Below are 20,433 nucleotides of genomic sequence, written 5' to 3'. Positions count from 1 at the left end.
GAGCACCGTTGTACAGTATCCTCTGTTTAATTCTTGTGTTTTAAGGAAAATAGTTCATTTTTTTTCAGTATCCCAAGGAGACTTTGCCCCAAATGTCTGATAGTGGGTACTTTACTCATCAACAAATCTGGAACTTTATCCCATCGACAACCAGAAACTGGCAGGAGTCATTGTGTTCCAAAGAGCAATGGGCTGAAAAACATCTCAATAGAACTCAATTTCTTGTCCTAAGGATCTCAACTTCACAGAAAAATAAATGATTTGCATGAACTGACTTATAATTTAGGATCTATGGTGTCAATCTATTTACCAACATATATTTATATGAGGAAATGTGTCAGAATATACTTAGACTTAAACTAAAAATTTAGATGTTCTTATATTGAAAACTGTCCAGATATATTTTAAAAGTTAACAACCACAGCCAACTCCTTCCAGAGAGGCCTGAGCTTATTTAGCACATGACTTTGTTAAAATATATTTGGACCAAGAATGTCTGCCCAATTAGGAATAACTTCCAAAGCATTCTTTTCTTTTCAAATCATCAAAACAATATTTTCAAAGTCTTGACAGAACACATGCATCTTTTTGTCATCTAAGTTAATTCAATTGCGAGATAACTTTACTTCCATCATTTTTGTTTTTTCAAATTAGGCTGACCTGGTAGTTTCCTGTGAAGGACTTTAACACTGAAGACTTTATATAAGGTCAAAGAGGTAAACAGGTGAGAAAAATAGATGAATCTCCACAAAGGAGCTGAATTCCAAAACTATTCTTATGTTAATCTCTGTCTTTCACCTACATTTTTCTTACTTGGGTGCACAGTGTTGATAAAGAACATTTTAAGAACATTGTGATTCTTTAAAACTTCAAAGATACATAAATTAATGAGCCTATAGAACTCCAACTTTAACATCAAAATTGCCTCCTGGAAATCATCAATGGAGCAAGAGTGAGCAATAGCACAGCAATGTTATGCTAAGCAGAATTCACCCTGTGAATCACCCTGTAGGCATATGCCATTTGTGTATGCCTGCTGATGGCATTTGAGGGACTCTGAGAATACTTTCCTTCCTCTCTCTGATGACTGTGTTTGCATCTTAGTTTTTTACTGTGTGTATGTGTGGAAGGGGATATGGGGGTTCTGTAAAATCAACATTTTTCTTTTCAAATGCAAATATGCCTGTGAGGATTTTGACTAAGTAATTTACAGTGTGGTAAGGGCAACTTATTTTTTTAAAGATTTATTTATTTATGCATACAAGAACTGGGGTACAGGTCAGAGGTCCAAGAGGTGAGAGGATTCACCAGAGATAGAGTGGGGAACAGAACAGGCAGATTGAAATACACTGCTGAGGGGAACTGCGAGCACGGGCGAGACAGGATAGGTCTGCTGTGCCATGTGGGTGTCTCCCTGGCCAGTCGGGGATTGAACTTGTACTGCAGAGGCTGCGGATAACTTCAGAGTGCTCTGCTTAACCCCTTGGGCCACCAGGGAGGTCCCCATGCAGGGGCAGCTTATTAGAGTTGTACTCCTTTCTGAGAGAGACCCAGAGAAAGACCTTCAGTATAAGAGGGAGGAAAGGTTATCAAAATGCCAACTTTTCAATTTTGTTCAGGGTTTGAACTAAGTATCTCCAAACTAAATTAGGCATTAAATATTTTCACAAGGAAATTCATTCAAGTAAGAAGGCAACTACAATGCTGAAGGTGAGGACAGGGTTCTAATACCATTAAATATTTACTGAGCGCGATTTATGTACCAGGAAACACACTGCTTCCCTGTCTCATTCAAATCTTACCGCTCCCATAAAAGACTATTATTACTCCAATTAAGAGACAAAGAATGGAGATCTAGAAGAATAAATATTCCACCACACAAAATACTTGGCCAAAATAGGAAATAACTTGGTGCTTTTAATGAGCAACTGTATTGTTCCACCGAAAATTCAAGGCCTTCCTTCCCCCAGGAACTGTTTGTCCTGCTGGAGGAATCTGAGTTGATTGAGATATTAAGAGAACTTTTCAAGGGCAACAGGTAACAGGAGTTGATTTTCATTTGAGTCAGCATATACCCCAAATTGGGGGGACCATGGTTCCTTAGCAGGCAGGCCTCCACTCTTCTAAAAAATTCCAAACCACTTATACAGCCCTTGATTCTATCCAGAGTTCATAGAGTTTGCTTGCCTCTGGTTCTCTTCCAAGAGGGTGTTACTTCCTGGTTCTTCAGATCTGAGCTAATTTGGAAACAGGCCTCATAGTTCCGTGGAATGTCAACCTTAGAGGTTGGCCTTTGGAGCAGAGCACATTTGGCACCTTTCACACACAGCACGAGTCTCCTGTTCACAGACACTTGTTACTTTACCAGGAAAAATCATAAGATGGGGAGTTGAAGCAAATTAGGCAAAACTTCAGGTATATGATCCTGATGGCCTACCCAGTTCATTAACTAAGCAATTGTCCAGCTCTTAACTCTTTCATACCTTGACATATTTTTTAATTCAAGTCACAAAGAGTTTATACTACTGGGAACAACTGTAAACAGCTTGGGAGCAATACAGCTCTGAAAACACATGTCAGTCCCCAACTCAGAAGCATAACTCCTGGAGACTTGAACACAAATATCCTCCATTCCAACAGGCTATGGGGACAGTAGGGACATCTCCCCCTTCTCCACCAGGTTTTCCTGAGCTAAAGAATGGGATAAGAGCCTGGACTTCAAGGAGGGAGGAGAAGGATTCACATGACAAAAAGACCAGATGTTCTGTAATTACATGACAGACCTGCCATAGAGATAGCTTTCTCTTGACAGAAAGGTCATTTTTGGTGATAACTCTAAATCTGGTCATACCCACGATTTTCATTCTTCTAAGTAGTTAAGGGGGCGGTAAAAGCTTCTCCCAAGATTTCATGTCCTCAGTTGACTTTGACTTGAAATAATCCACATGTCAAAGTGGCACGGCTCAGGGAAGGGTCTATTTTGAGCATCTTGGGAGGCCTGTCACAGCACCTTTAAGGGACTACTGTTCCCTTTAGTTTTTGTTTTTGTTTTGTTTTGTTTTGTTTTTAAGAATTCCTATTGTCAGAAGAAAATAGCAAGTCCTAAGCAGAAAATTTCTACCATTCTTTTTATCTGAGCTCTCCTATCACCTGAGGGCAAGGACCTTCTGACAATCCCTGCAGGGGGGGATGGAAATGGTGCAGAAAGGCTACAGAACCTGATTCAAGGTTTATACTTCTCTATTTTTTTTAAAAAGATTTATTTATTTATACAAGCACTGGGTACAGTCAGAAGTGCGGGAGGGTGAGAGAATTTACCAGAGCCAGAGCGGGGAGAAGAGCAGGCAGAAGGACCAAAGCACACTGCTGAGGGGAGCAGCGGGCGGCAGGAGAGGTCTGCGCGCCATGTGGGACCCTCCTCTGGTGGCCGAGGAGCAGGCGGGGATGGAACCGGCGCTGCAGAGGCTGAGGGCAGCTTTGCAACCCAGCGCTCAACCGCTGCGCCACCGGGGAGGCCCACTTCTCTATTATTTTTAAAGATTTATTTATTTATGCATACAAGAACTGGGCTGCAGACCAGAGGTGTGTGTGTGGGGGGGATGTGTGTGAGAGGATTCACCAGAGTGGGGAGCAGAACAGGCAGATCTACTGAAAATACTCTGCTGACAGGAGCAGTGGGAGAGGCAGGAGAGGTCTTTTGCGCCATTACACTTTTCTCTTTAAATGAACCATATATGTTGTCTTGCAAGTCTTCTTTGAAAAATAGCTGATGAATGGTTATAAACTAACTAAACAAGATAGAGTGCAGCATTAGTGATGGGTCCTATTTTTCTCTTGTGGCATTCTTTCTATTTCATATAAAGCACAGAGATTTGGGTTGTATGTCTGTGTCCATTATATAATCTCTGCAAGTAACAAATGCCCTTCCTTGGTTAATACACACATTGAGCCCTGCATGCCTGTGTTCCTGGGACACAGATTTTATAGATGAGGATACTTGTATGTGCTTCTACCTTTTGTGGTAGTGACCTTGTAGCAATATGTGAATAATAAGCTAATGCTAGATACATTCCCAAATATTTTTTTGCTCCATAGAAATAGCTGCTGAATCCAAGGAAAAAGCAAAACAGTTTTGAATTAGGTGTTTGTCACTGTCAGAGTCAAGGCCAAAGTTTCTCTCAGATTCGTTTGGAGGGAAAGTGAATACTGCTTGGGGCTAACTACCTTGTTACACAACAGGAGAGTCTCAGAACATCATATGAACATAAATTCACTCAATATTTTCTGTAGGGAAGCATAGAGAGCAGAAAATGAGTCACAGAAGCCATTTGTTGGGGACTCGGGTAAACAACCATCTGTGTAACCTCAGGGTTACAACCTTTATAGCTGAAAGGAAAGATAATAGGGACCCTTTCCTGAATAAGCTGATTGTTAGCAGGAGCCCAAAAGAATGGGAATGGATAAAACAGTTCTTTGTTTCAGCTTCCAGGTGTTTATTTCAAATTGAATAGAGACCACAGGAGAGATGAGGACCCAGAGGTATCTCTTCTCTGCTGTGAAAGACATCTGAGCTCTACAAGAGCTATGAGGATTTCAATTAAATTTACACCATCACTTCTGGTTTCAGCTTAGACATCTAAAGAACTTTTGAGTTAACACTCTTCTTATTACAAGAGAAATATGGACAAACTAAAAATCACTGACTTTTGTTGGGCCCATCAGACCATCAAAGTTGTCACTGCAAATTATGGAGAGATGGAGCCATCCAGAGGGACATCGCCAAGATTTACTGATCTGAAACAGAAGTTGCTAGAGCCATAAACTGGGAAAAGCACTTAAATTGAAAGTTTGATGAATTGCTGGAGGCTGAGGGTGGGCTAGCATAAGCGTGAGACAGTCCCAGGTGCCACTGTTGTAAGGAGAGACCCATATATTTATGACTTTTATATCTAAGTCTCTACCAGATTTAACAGTGAAGATCCAAGAAAAATATACTTGTGAGTCTAGAAAAGGTACAGGAAATATAATTATTATGAAATATGCCAAGAGTCTTCTACAGAACAAAGGTCTACTGTCTAGGGGGGAAGATTTTGCCAGGCTTTCATCCCAGTTAGGATAAGGGCTTTTATTTCAACCTCCTCTCACTATCCTGTCTCACCTAAGGGGAAAAAAGTAGTTAGCAGGGGTCAGGAGTCAAGGAAATTGGCTGGAAATATTTAAGCCAGGGAAGAGAATAGGAGGTGGGGGCAAGAAGTTATACCAGAGGACAAACATTTCTGAAAGACACAGCCCAATGTCACGGGCGCAGAAAAATATACCACCCTACCACAGGAACAGTTATGGTATAATAACAGTGGATTACAGTTGCAAGAACTGTAAGACACAGATTATGTCTGAATAGGTGTAGCTAGGGAAGCCCAAAGACAAGAGGAGACATTCAAACAATGACACTAAAGGAATGTGAATCCTCTGGTTATGTTACAGGAGACTACAGACAACCTAATTCCTGGCCAGATTAGCACAAATCTTTATACTAAATACCTATTTACTTTATTTTTTTAAAAGCTATTTATTTATGCATAGAAGAACTGGGGTACAGGCCAGAGGTGTAGGGCATGAAAGGGTTCACAGAGACAAAGCGGGGAACAGAACAGGCAGACTGACTGAAATACTCTCCTGAGGGGAGCAGCAAGCAAGTCAGGAGACATCTGCTGCACCATGTAGGTGGCTCCCTGGCCGGGGATCAAACTAGTGTTGCAGAGGCTGCGGATTGTTTCACAGGTTGCATCTTAACCTCTTGTGCCACCAGGGGGGCCCAATACCTATTTACCTTAGATCTATTGCCCAATCCAACATGTCTAGCTTCAAGAAAAAAATTGCAAGGCATTCCATGAAGCAAAATAAAAACCAAAAAAACAAAAAAACAAAACAAAACAAAACAAAAACCTTAAAAAACAAAAGAAAAAAAGAAACTTCAGAAAAAAAGATGTCTGGAAAGGTCAAAATTATCAAATAGGCATGTAAAATAACTATGACTAATATGCTAAGGGATCTAATGGAAAAGTAGGTAACATACAAGAGCATATGGGTAATATAAGAAGGAAATGGGAACTCCAAGAAAGAAACCAAAGGTAATGTTAAAAAACAAAAAATGTAACCATTATCTTCTTCATGCTGAGTTCAAATTTTATTCCTTCTACTCTTTGCATATATAAATGATATTGGGGTGTTTACATTCCACAGATTAGTGAACCCATCAGACATCTATCTGCCTTTCACTCCTTGACTTATTTCACTCAACATAATCACCCAGAGGCAGAGGACAGGAAGGCAGAAGGGGTATGGTCCAGGGTGGTATGATAGAGGGCAAAAAGAGAAAAACATATAAAGCATTTGACTTGATTAAAAACAGCGCTTCTTTAAAATAGAATCTATTGCTGACAATTGCAGGCTTTGGTGTGATATATTTGTTTTTAGACAATTTTAGAAATAAGATTATAAAGACACTAAAACTCTGTAAATGTGATTCATTTTAGACAAGTTCTGAAAAAATCAAAATAGATATGAATAAATAAGAGATATTCTCTATTCCTAGATTAGAAAACTCATTAAAAGAATGACAATTCTTGCAAATTTTACCTGCAGATTCAACAAATTTCTAATAAAAATTCTAGCAAGAAATTTTGTATATATTAATAAACTGATTCTAAAGTTTATTTGGGAAAGAAAAAGACCTAGAAAAAACAAAACTATACTGAAGAAGAACAAAGTTTGTTCTATACTCACAATACCTGTATTCAAAACTTAAGTTAGAGAAATCAAGATAACATGGTATTGGCAAAAGAATACACACATAGATCAAGGGAACAGAGAAATATCTACGCAAATAAAGTCAATTGATCTTTGATAAAGGCCCAAATGTAATTCAATGAAGAAAGGATCATCTTTTCAACAATTGACATGGGAACAATTGGATGTCCCTATGTAAAAAATGAACCTAGACATAGCTTTTAAAAATTTCCCAAATGTCATTTTAAAATGTATCACAGACATAAATGTAAAAGACAGAACTATAAATCTTTCAGAGAAAACATAGAAGAAAATCTACATGACCTTGGATTTGGTGATTAATCTTTAGATATCACATCAAAACCACAATATGTTGAAGAAAAAATTGATTACCTGACTTTATTAAAATTCATGCCTCTGTTCTGCAAAGTACTATTAAAAGAATGAAAAGACAAGCCATAGATAGGATGACAATATTTGCAAAATACATATCTAATATTTGCAAAATACATATCTAATAAAGGGTAGTATCTATTATAGATAATATATATACATAAACTCAATAATATATGTATCTATATACATAAACTCAATAAGAAAACAAACAACCCAATGAAAAAATGGGCAAAAGATCTCAGCAGGCACCTCTCTAAGAAATATGGCAAATAAGTCCACGAAACCATTGTCATTGGAGAAATTAAAATTAAAACAATGAGATATTACTATTTATGAATTAGAATATCTACTATGATCCAATAAAGGCAAGGATACTGAGCAACAGAAAGTCTTGCCTACTGCTGGGGTGAATGCAAAATGCTATAGTTAGTTTGGATGGGTTTTACAGTTTCTTCTAAAACTAAAACAGACTTATGTTTTAACAATCAAACTTCTGGATATTTACTGAACTTACATGAAAATTCATCTCTTTACAATAACCAGCCTGTGAATATTTATGGCTACTTTACTGATAATCACCACAACACAACCAAAATACCTTCAGTAGGTGGATGGATCAACAAACTTATTCATCCATACAATGAATGGGGTAGTACTCAGTAAAAGTGAGTGAGCTATTAAGTTCATAGGGTTGGAGAAAATTGTCTGGGGGGTAGAATTTGATCCTTCCAACAAATGCTGTCCAATATGCTAACCACAAGCCACTGTGGTCATTGAACACTTGAACTATAGCTGCTGTGATTGAGGAACTGTATCTTTAATTTTGTTCTATTTAAATTAATTTAAATTTAAACATTCCCATGTGTCTATCATCCTGCATGGATTATTTCATGTAATCTCCATAAACATTCCTTATCTAGGTACCATTATTACATCCATTTTATAGATGTAGCACCTGATTCAGTGACAGTCTTGCAATGGTCAACAGCTAGGAAAGATGGAGCCAGGCTAGGTTCACATGGTCAACCACTGCACTGTAGTACCTCCTGGTATCACCTTATTCTGTTTGCTTAAGGCTTGAAATGTCATTAATTTACTTGCAGTGCTTGAGAGTTCAAAGGAGCAGTCTCTGGAATTTAGGCATTATTGATTTAATGCCTTTGTTCAAATAAATACATCAGTTCTCTGCCTTCTATCGGAGTCCTGAGGGAGTAAGGCATAAACCAGGGAAGGGCAGATATGGGCCAGGAGAGAGGAAGACATCCATGCGCTTTGAACAGTAGCATAGGTCATGTCATTCTCTAAATCAAAAACTTTCCATGGTTCCCAGTAGTCTCTGCATCAGAGGTAAACTTTCCTGCCTGGAATCTGTCTAACGTACATTTGTGGTCTTATCTATTACTCCTTGGGAGCTTAAATCCTTTGCTTCATGTAGCCTCCCTGGCTCAACTGGTCACTGAGTTGTTCTTGCACCAGTCTTTGACTTCCTAAGTTGTGAATTAAGTATCTGTACCACTGGGATGCAGAATGTTTAATGTTTATTAATCCTTATGAATTCTACCTCTCCCTTAAATTCTGTGTAGAACACACCAAATCCTTTGCGCAAATCTTTCACCCTTTCCCCATGACTTGGTAACAGTGAAGTTTTCTACTTCCTTTGATCCTTGGCTTTGCTTCCAGGCCCCTACCCCCAAACATTTGGGCTTTGTTTAAGAGGCTGACTCCTACATTATAAACAGGCTTGTGTACAAATTTCTCTCTCTGAGAGAGGCTTTCTGTGTCACATCTATCTAATATAACTCCTTCTTTATCTTTATTTCCTTCAACCTTTGTTTTTCTTAAAGCATTTTTACTATATAACATTACATATTTATTTTTGGTAGTCACTCTATTAGAATATAATTCTGTAAGCACCCACTTATTGACTATTTTATTTTGTCCCCAGCATCTAGAAACATGTTTGGCAACCAATAAATATTTGTTATGAGTGATAATATTTAAAATACAAATCAGGATAGTTCTTTTAATCAGGCAACCTGGTTGTCTGAAATCCATGATAGTTGATGGAAACCTCTGATGGCAAAAAGCATTTGTGAGCAATACCAACCAATATATATTACCAATATTGTTTCTCTAGAGTTGTATTTTCTAAATTGTGCTCTATTGAATACTTGCCTTGCACATTTCCCTGTGAAAAAATTATCATGTATACAAAAGAGATTAGTAAATGCATGGTTCCATATCTGTTTTATGAAGATTCATTAGGTACATTGAAAGTTCTGAGCAGTCCTGAAGTAAATTAATTTATAAAAAAAATTTAAATATATATATATGTATATACATACTATACATACACACACAAACACATATATGCATAGAGTTTCTTTTCCAAAGAGCCTCTTAGAGTAGACTCAAGTTGGAATTGTTACCTGATGCATGCAAATTCTACCCCATCTTCTGATACCGACACTGTGCAATCTGGCCCAGGCATTGTAATGATGCTGAGTCAATCCTAGTGCCTCGGGGTTTATCTAAATAGTGGGCACTTGAAGCATTCCAGGCCAAGGAAAGGACAGTCCTGAGAACAAAAGCTTGGACCTCTCATCTCATCTCTCAAGCTAGGTACTTAAGGTTGTAACTTTTAAGCTTCTTGTTCTATACTCTTCACTACTTGGAGAAAGTCTGCTGATGTCAGGAGACATTCAAGCAGAGACTTAAATGAGAGATGTAGAAAAGAAGAGAAGGTGGCAAGTAATTGAGAATAATAAGGTGAAACATGGCATTGACATCTCCAAATCCAGTCATCCCTGACATCAGATCCACCCATAGCCTGATATTTGATTATAGAAGAAAACAGCCTCCCTCTTCTTTTTAGATTGGTTCACTAATACACATACAGCACCTTCCCTGACAAATACGGCTTGGGAAATCCTGCCCAAAGGCAATAGCTTGGCAATGAGACTGAGCTGTTGACCAGCCCTCTCAAACCTTAAAGGACAACAAATAACTAAGCAACCAACAAGAGCAAAAATGGTACCCCGATCTCACAATGATACACAGCATCTATAAAAAACAGATCTACTTCCTGGATTCAATCAACATAAACTCTTAGCTTCAAGAAATAGCAAGGCATTTAGAGGCAGTGTGATACTGTGCAAAGACCAGGGCTGGCATATACAGATTCAGGGGTTCACAATTGAAGGGATGGGGTGGATGCTGTTCACAGCATTCTTTGGAGGCATTTTAGTCTGGAAAGCCAGCTGTCCAAGTTCTCTATACCTCTATTATCTTCTACCCAGGAAAGCAAGACATATTCCTAATTCCTAATATTCTTTCATGTCCTCCAGCAGCATCTGACCCAGAGAAGGGGCTTGACTCAGGTTTATGATTGAATGAAATTCAGGCTGGCCCTGTTCCTGATTAACATGCTACAGTCAAGGTTGATTTAAGGAATTCTTAATAAAATTTATTTTCAGCATATTACTTCATGAATGCTATCCTTGTAGATTCATATATATTCAGTAGTTGCTTTTGAGAAATCTAAAAATACCGTCCCCTTGGCATTTGCCCTAGAACAGCGTGCTGCCTTGACGTAGCCATAACAGTCACACTATATGGGAGGAAACCTGGGTCCTCTCAAACAGACTCTTTTTTTAGGATCAGTCTGCTGCTGTGACTTAGGCCTGCAGCCTCCTGAACCTCTTTATTTAGGTACAGCATTCCAGGGCTATTATTTCATATGCTTAAGGATTTTTAAATAGCTTGTAGTTTGGGCTTTTCACCACTAGAGTTCAATCTTGCTCTTATCTAGATGATTTCATAGACAAAAAATAAAATCAAACAGCATTCTCCCCAAATAAAACAAACCACAAAAAAATTCCCAAAGTGCTTTCTCGAATTCAAATCCTGACCTTTGGCTACTAAGAGCTGATGTTTTTGATGTGTCTTTTCTTTCTGACACACTTAAGATTTCCTGGTTGTCATCAAGTGTAAAATTTTGAATGCCTTTGCTTGGTTACAAGTTATTTGTCAATGTTTGATAAATAATTTCCATTTACGTTCAGTTTGGTCATTTCCTAAGCACAATCTTCAGCTGAAGTTGCCTCAGTGATTTTGGGGACAGCTTGTTTCCTGCCAGTGGAACTTGGGGGCTCATGGCAGGGTAGTGAGAACTACGGTTCAGTGGAGGCTCTGGGTCACAAAGTTACTCATTTCCAAAGAAGTTCCCCCAGATAATTTTGATTTCTCCATAAAGCTGCGATCTCCAAATTTAAAAACTTTCAGAGCCTCCCTGGTGGTGCAAGGGGTTAAGACACAGCACTATCAAGCTATCTGCAGCACAAGTTCGATCCCCAGCCAGGGAGCTAAGCCACATGGCACAGCAGACCTCTGCTGTCTTGCCTGTTGCTCCCCTCAGCAGTATATTTCAGTTGATCTGCCAGTTCTGCTCCCCACTTTGTCTCTGGTGAATCTTCTCACCCTCCCAACTCTGGCCTGCACCCCAGCTCTTGTATGCATAAATAATCTTTAAAAGAAAAAAAAACTTTCATTCCTTTCTTGTATACTCCTTATCTTTAGATATATTTCTGATGAGACAAAACTCAAATAGAAGAATATAATGCCAAAATTTGACCCCATTTTAAGTAAAGCACTACCCCCAAAATTTCTCATGTAAGCCTACAGAATCTCAATAAACTTATAAAGTGAATTTTATGGGATGCAGATGTGCAGGTATCATCATTCTAGTTTTTAGTTAGGTCCTTTTTCTTTCAAGTATCTCTGTATATCATAGTTACCACTTGAAGGACATGTTGTAGGAGTACATCTTTCCATGTGCAATACACATGTACAATATACATTGTATATATAAGTTTTCCCAGAGGTTAGAGCCAGTTAGGGCAGACAGAAAACCACACCATGTAGCATAATATACATTTTTGGACAAAAAGTTGAGAAAAAATTGGAAGACCTCATTTCATAATCCAGACTTTGTTTTATAAACAAGCCAGTCCTATTTCACTAATTAAGACAAATAAGTATGAGTTATATTTTCCAATTATTTGGGTTTTGGAGGGGATTTGGGTTGTGGGGAGATAATTTCAGGAAAAGAAAATATCGATAAGAAAATCACCAAAGACACAATTTTGTCACAATTTTGCTGAAAGTCAAGCTAAACCCCCAGGACCTCTGAAAATAACACTGTGCCAAAGTAGAGCTACAGAATAATAGACAATAATTACTAAGAATTTACTATGTGCTTGGCTTTTTACATGGTTTATTTCATGTCATGTTTGAAATGGCTTCATGAGTCAGGGTTATTTTTCAATCCCACTTTAAGATAAATAAACATAAAAGTAATTTGACAAATGCCACCCAGACAGAAAGCGGTGGACCTGGGCATGAAACCCACACATGCAGCCAAACAATCTGGTGGATAATGGTTCTACATTCATATGCTCTTAGCTTTCCGAAGTTACAGATAAGAAACTAGTAATGACAAATATAAAAACTGGACATTTCTAGGCAGAATAAAGACTGGCAAGAGTAGATGAGCCGGAGTTAGGTGATAAAACAAGATGTGCTGACAGTGAACATTAATTATCATCAACTGTAGTTTTGTCACAGATAGACATCCTGCACAAATAACTGAAGTTTGGGGCCTCCCAGGTGGCCTAAGGGTTAAGTCTTAGAGATCTTACCACTGAGGACTGAGTTCAATCCTCGGCCATTTCAATCCTGGCACAGCTGACCTCTCCTGCCTTGCCCGCTGCTCCCCTCAGCAGTGTATTTCAGTAAACCTGCCTGTTCTGCTCCCCAGTCTGTCTCTGGTGAATCCCCTCACCCCCACATCTCTTGCCTGCACCCTAGTTCTCCACACACATATACACGCAAATATAATTTACAAAACAACAAAAACCAAAGAACTGAAGTTTGTAGGTTCCACCAGCTCTAACAACAGCACCTTCTCATGTGGTAAGCACTTCCCTGAGTCACTCTGGCTAGTTTTCACCAATATTTTTTTGTTGAGCAATAATGGACATATAACAATATAGTGAAATCAAGTATACAACAAAATGATTCAATAATTGCATAAGCTGAAATCCCCACCACAAGAAGTCTAGTTATTATTTATCACCACACAAAGCTAATTTTTGGGATTTACCCTCTTGATAACCTTTTCCCATTTTGTGCAACGCTACTCCTCCTCCTATCTTGCAACCACTCTTATGTTCTCTAGGAGTTTGTATCTAGGAGTTCTGTTTGTTGATTTGCTTTGTTTAGTTTTTTTTTTTTTTTTTAGATTTCACATGTATGTGAAATCATATAATTTCATTTTTGAATTTTTTTCTGCTTGAGTTATTACACATAGGATTATTCCCTTAAGGTCCATCCATGTTGTAAATGGCAAGATTCAGATCTTTTTTTAATTGCTGGGTAGTAGCACATTATTTATATGTACACACAAACATGTATATGTATATATGTATACCACATATTCATCCATTGTTGGATATTAGGTTGTTTCCATAGTTTGACTACTGTGAATAATGCTGCTATGAACACCTTTTTGAATAAGTTTTGAATAAGTTTCATTTTCTTTGCCTAAAGACCCAGAAGTGTAATTGCTAAATCATATGGCAGCTCTGTTTTTAATTTAAGAGGAACCTCTATACTTTCCACAGTAGCTGCACCCATTTACATTCTTACCAACAATGCAAAAAGGTTTCCTTTTCCTCCTGTCCTTACCAACATTTTTTTATTATAGCTCTTGTAATAGTATGGGGTGAGATTTCATTTTAATTTGTGTTTCCCTAATGATTAATGATGTTGAAAATCTCTTATATGCCTGTTGGCCACCTGTAAAACTTCTTTGGCAAAATGTATATTCAGATCCTCTAAATATTCACCAATTTTTAAAGAGAATCTTGAGACTGATCTTGAAAACTCACTGTGTGGAATTTGCAGTTGTGACAAATAATTATGCTTAGGTTGGCTTCATGATAAACTGCTTTCATTCTTATTTCATAATAGGGTTCAGGTAGGACCATCTAACCTTTTAGTTACCATTTGTAGGTTCTGGCTGAAAGAAATCCATCTCTTACCAAATGCTATTGCAAGTAGTTACCCATGGTGAATTATGTATTCTTATATCAAATATTTACTAAGAACCTACTACATTCCAGGCACTTTAGTAAGTATTGAGAAAATGGAAGAAAACAAAACAAAATAAAAATACAAATAAAATCTCTACCTACATTCTGGTAGGGGAGATGGAAAATGAACAAATAAGTCAGAAACAGAGTGTGAATGATGGTGGTAAGTGCTATGGAGAAAAATAAACATGGAAAGGGAGATAATTAGTGCTATTTTGCAATTTTAAACAGAGTGGGCAGGGAAGGGCACCAGCAGTAATAGTAATAGTAGTTGTAATTATTGTATCATTATGAGCATTGTAGCAGCTAAATTTATGGAGTATTTCCTATGTACCAGGTCTCTTTAATTTATCATCACTATCATATATTAGGAAAAAAAGACCAGAAAATCCTGTGATCTATCGAAATCATACACCTTTTAAGTGTGGACTGAAGACAAGAATCACCTTTACCAGTGACCTTCTGTAAAAGATAGAGCATAAATAAAGTTGACATTTATAGGGGTAACAGTTGAGATATGATTCAGATATTCTGTGCTTTGCATAACTTATTTAGCAATGGAGTAAAAAATGGAATTGGGTAGTTAACATTCCCATGGATTTTTTTTTCCAAAATGGACATGCTGAAATTTCTTCTCTTTGGGGATTCCTGCTATATACAGTAAAAGCCTACATACAAGATAACACTAGGAGAACCATGATAACCTAATTTCCAGTCCTGGATTATTTCATCCATAGCAATAAAAAGATTAGTGGCTTATTTTATAGTGATAACTGTTCAAATATATTTGTTATATAGTCTAGATTATGTTCATTGGAATTATGATTTATTTATGTCTAGAATATGTACCACATCTACATTAAAATATAGCAGTTGGCAAAATTTAATGCAAAATAGACTACAGTAAGAATTATAAATTTTAAAAAGTAAATGTTTAGTAGACTGTGCATGGAAAGATCAACTTTAATAGAATAAAGATCATCGGAGAGGGAAGGTGGTGTAGGTAATAGCAGGCATTTGAAATTAACTCATTATGAGTATTAGCAACTGAGTTTGGCTATCCATTTCCTAGCAGCTAATATAGAAGACCACATTAGATTAGAAAGTATTTAATTTTTTGGACCTCCCTGGTGGCACAAGGGGTTAAGCACCATACTATGAAACAATCCATAGCCTCTGCAGCACGAATTCAATCCCCAGTTGGCCAGAGAACAACCCATATGGAGAAGCAGACCTCTCCTGCCTCACCCGCTGCTCCCCTCAACAGTGTATTTCAGTCAGTCTGCCTGTTCCCCACCCTGTCTCTGATGAATCCTCTCACCCCTCCACATCTCTGGCCTATTCCTGAGCTCTTGTATGCATAAATAAATAAATCTTTTTTAAAAAAAGGAAAAAGTATTTTTTGGCAAAAAAAGGTAGAAAAATTTCATTGAAAGAAACCTTTTCTTGCAACTAAATTATTTTAAAAGGTTCATGGGATAATAGTGAAGAAAGCAAAGAATATCTTCAATTTTGGAGGAGGCACATACTCCTGCAAGAATCACTTTTACTAACAACCATCTGCAAAAGATGAGAGCATAAATAAAGCTGGCATTTATAGGAGTAACAGTTGAGATATGGTTCAGGTGTTCATGTTCTGCATGCCTTATTTACTAATGGGGTAAGGAATGGAAAGTGGGGTAGTTAACATTCCGAGGGATTCTTTCTCAAAATATTAATTACAGTAAACAAACTTTTGGCATATGCTACATCAAAATAGTTACATGACTGGCAAAATGACAATAAAACTAGCAAAAATATCAACAGTTGCCTCAAGATGACAACAGTAACTAATATATATTGCAGACTTACAGGGTGCCCAGATATGTGCTGATCATTTAACAAGCATTGTTTCATTTGCAATTCCCCATGACTCTGAGTTCAGTAATGCTATATTTCCACCTTGAGGATGAGAAAACTGAAGTTAGGTAAATTCCCAGTTTACTGAGGTGATGAGCTCAGACTCAAACTTGGTAAGATTATTGCAAAGCTTATGCTTTTTTAAACTATTATTCAGTGGTTACTCTGCTACCTTAACTATTATTTTTGGTATTTTTGTTGGGGCAATTGCAACAACTTTTAGCCACAGTATCTAAAATGAGGGTCAGATGCAGAGAAAAAATAAATCTATGTATTCTGAACTTCTTACAGATAACTTTCCCAAATTTCCTAAAAGCAAGAAATGTAAGAAAAATGAACCATAATAATTTCATGAAATAAACTCTATTGTTTATCAAGATAGGGGAAAAAAAGAGAGAGAGAAATAACTCTGGGCACTGGTACAGTTCAGACCAAGTTTCATTCTCAGGTTCCGGAATGAGAAAGAAAGTGGCCAACTGCTATTTCAGAACCAAGGACAGCGACAGACATCCCTTCCACTAGGGGGCAGGATGGTCATTATGTTGGGAATGTTTATAATATGAAAGTGATTCTCCTATGCAAGAAGGTCATCTCAGCTTCCATAACCTCAAGGTGAGCAGTCAGGGAATCCAGAACATATATTTGCACAAATAACAATTTCGAACCTCTTTAAGGATTTGTTTGTGCAAGTACACAATGAATACTTTGAGTTTTGTACTTGGTAGCTATAGTGTTAAAGAGCTACAAAAAGTGCAACATGTTAAATATTAGAAGTCTTACACAATGCAATCTTAAAACTGCCCCTCCTCTGTAATAATGTTGGTTGGTCTTGTGTTTATCCGTTGGCTGAAAGCAAAAAAAAATTCCTTTGAGAGTATTTGGAACTTTCCCTATCTAAGCTGTTAAAAAATAAGGATGCGAGTTCCTGAGAGGAGTATAACAAAGTGGGTAAAAGCTTGGGCTTTGAGGTCAGACAGACCTGGATTTAGACTTGGTGCTGTCACCTTCCCTCTGTGAGACTTTGTATAAGTGATAATGTCTCTGCACCTCAAGTTCCTCAATTTTAACAATGAATATAATACCCATTTTACAGATTGTCATGATGACTAAATGAATATATAAAGCACTTGGCTTGAAGTTTCTCACACAGTGCTCAATGGATGATGACCATGATGATGATTCTGTTTGTGAAAGAAAAGAACGAAACAACAACTTCAATGTAGGTGAACTTACACTATGCAAAATAGTTTATATATCTCACATATATAAGAAAGGTATATGCATTCACTCATTTATTTCCTTACTTACTTATTCATTAAGGATCTATCCTGTGCCAGGCAAGGTAGTCATTAGGACAACTCATGAATATGCATCATGAGGATCACTTCAGTCAATGAAATGAGAGCAGTGACAGGCATCATGCCATATAGAAGGTTCAAAAGCTTGTGTGTGCTTTGCCTTATTTTCCCATCTTTCCCCTGAATAATTCACAGCACTTTAGACAGCATCTGCTCTGCCAGTCTGGGTTCCTGAGTGAGAATGATGACAATGTGGGAGAGAGACTCTAGCTGATCTCTGAGGGATAAAACATATGCACAAAAATCATCTGTTCGATTCTTAAGTAATTTCTTTTTAAGGTCTTTTACTACTTCAGCATAACCCTTGTCCTTTCAAAGTGATATAAAGCTGTGGTTCTTAAAACAACTTATAATGTGGATTCCAGCAGGAGGAGGAAGTAAAAAGGTAAACAGTCACCCAATATGCAGTGTAAAACCTATCAGAAATATAAGTGTAAAATGTTTGTGGGGCAGAAGTCGAAGCCACAATATCACGATGTGGTATGAAGTGACATTTCATTGGACTCGAAAATGTAAGTATGAGCCTATCCAATAGAGAAATACCTGGTGAAGGTATACTGTGGAACTCTATTCTAGGCTGAGGAGATATCACCTGAACAGACACAGCAAAGTCAGAGTTGGAAATGCAAGGCTTGGGGGAGGGAGGCTGTTGATAATACAAGAGGTAGCACCCTAAAAAACATTGATAAAGAAGAGGTGGGGTTGTGGGGTTACATTCTAATAATCCAGTGATGATATCAGTCTTACTAGTATACTAATTTATATGTATATTTTATGATATTTTGTTTGAACTGTACTTTTGACCATAGAAACAGACAAGAGGTACTAAAAAATTATATTATTTGGTCAAAATAATACTGTGTTGGAAATCAAAACTTCTGTGGCTTCTAATACTGGTTGTGCCACTTATTACAGGAAACATTGTTTACCTTCTCTAGATTTCAGTTATCTCATTGGTAAAAACAGTTGTCATGGCCTAGGTCATAACAGGTCCCTTCCAACTCTAAGACTGTATGCTACCACAGCCTATTTGAGAACATCATTGTTTCCTTGAAAAGATTCCTCCTCTGAGAAAGATCAGGTATAGGCATGATTATAAATGGAGAGCTCTTAGTTTGCTTTCTCTACAATCAGCCCAGATTGCATCACAGTCTATAGCCGACACTGTGGGCCTTATACCCATTCCTCTTTGTGCATTATCACCGCAGCACACTCTTAAATTCCAAAGGCCTAAGGGATTTCTCTGATGGCCAAATCTCTTCTGGCCCAGTGGATAGGTTGGAAATCTAGATAATTAATGTCCCTTGGGAGCAGTTATCACCAATGACTGTTATCAGTTGGTATAGAAATGCCTAAGCTGCTTTCTCTCCAGGCAGAATAAATCTGAGGCTGGTGATTCTCAGAATCCCTTGGCAAGGTTAAGGTCCCATTATTCACAGTGATAATGATCTGATAATACACATTTTATTGGCTGCCTTTCCTTTCTTGTGTTACTGTTCACTCATTTTGAGGGGTTTTCTTGATTGACTTGCCAAATAAATCATCTGTATTGAAATCATTGTCTACAGATCTGAATGTAGGGGTCCTTAAGACAAATACTAGCATATAGGTGAATGAACTCCTACACTCTTCTGTCAATTACTTTTGTAATTGATACAAATTTAAATTCCAATTGGGATGCAACTAAAAACACATTTTTAATTAATTAAATGACTTTGAGCTCTAGTCGTTAAAGAGACATCCCTGTTCCTTTTACGATCGCAGGAGGCTTATACAATCTAGGAAACTTGGAGAATGAACTCTGGGCCTTGATTTTCCATGGTGGTCACCTAAATGTCTATTGTCCAGATCTTAATAATGATTCAAAGATATGTAAATCAACACATTTAATGCATAAAAATTCTGTAATTGTTCACATATATGTAGAACTTGGTGGTCCTACAAGCTCCTCCTATAAACCCATTATTATTTTTTTTTCTTCTGTGGGAAGCCCTATTCTTGTTCAGGACACTAGATCCTGTCCTTTCCGCAGTTTCTGTGCTGAATTCTGACTCTGAAGTTACTCAGTCTACTCTTCAATGGGGTCTAAAATATAAGTTATTTATTTCATATCTGAACATGTTTATGTTGAGTATGGCATGTGTATGTGGGGTGGGAGGGTAACTTAATTCTCCTGAAAACCAGCAGTGTCCCTTTGTTCTTAGAAAGAAGAAAAAGTTTTATTCTTATAGTCTAAGGACCTTCTGGGAGAAAAGAAAGCAATTAATATTGAGGTGCCTGGCTGTTAATATTGTTAAAATAACTCATTCTGTTACTTTGTATAAACTTGAAGAATTTCATGTATTTAGGACATGAATAGAAAAAACAGGAAAAGGCAAAGAGGAACTGTCTGTTCTTAAGGTAGAAGAGGAACCTTCTATATTCTTAGGATAGAATATGTATCTTCTAAGTAGGACATTTCATAAGAGGCACTCAAATCTTCAAGACATTGCATTCCTTTAGGCATTTAAATTCTGAGTAGGTAGTCTATTTCTTTAAATAATATCTTGGCAGAGTACTAGTAGGTTAGGGGTAAAATGGGCCAGGTATTTTTGATCATATGTCATTTTCTGAGAGAATTTTTTTTTTAGTAAATATTACTGAGTTTTCAAAATTAACTCAAGTAACTGATATCATGATCTTAGTAAAGTATTAATTTTAACAAATTTTAATAAACCCAGTAGATACCAAATCTCTTTGGATGAATGAGGAAAAAATGTTCAGAGGAGGAAAAAGAATCCTAATATGGGAATTTTTCATTTCAACCAGTTGATCTCTTTTCTTTCAGCTGTATGATA

Source organism: Talpa europaea (genome assembly GCF_964194135.1).
Source record: "Talpa europaea genome assembly, chromosome: 11".
Taxonomy (NCBI): domain Eukaryota; kingdom Metazoa; phylum Chordata; class Mammalia; order Eulipotyphla; family Talpidae; genus Talpa; species Talpa europaea.
This window is presented reverse-complemented; position numbering follows the sequence as displayed.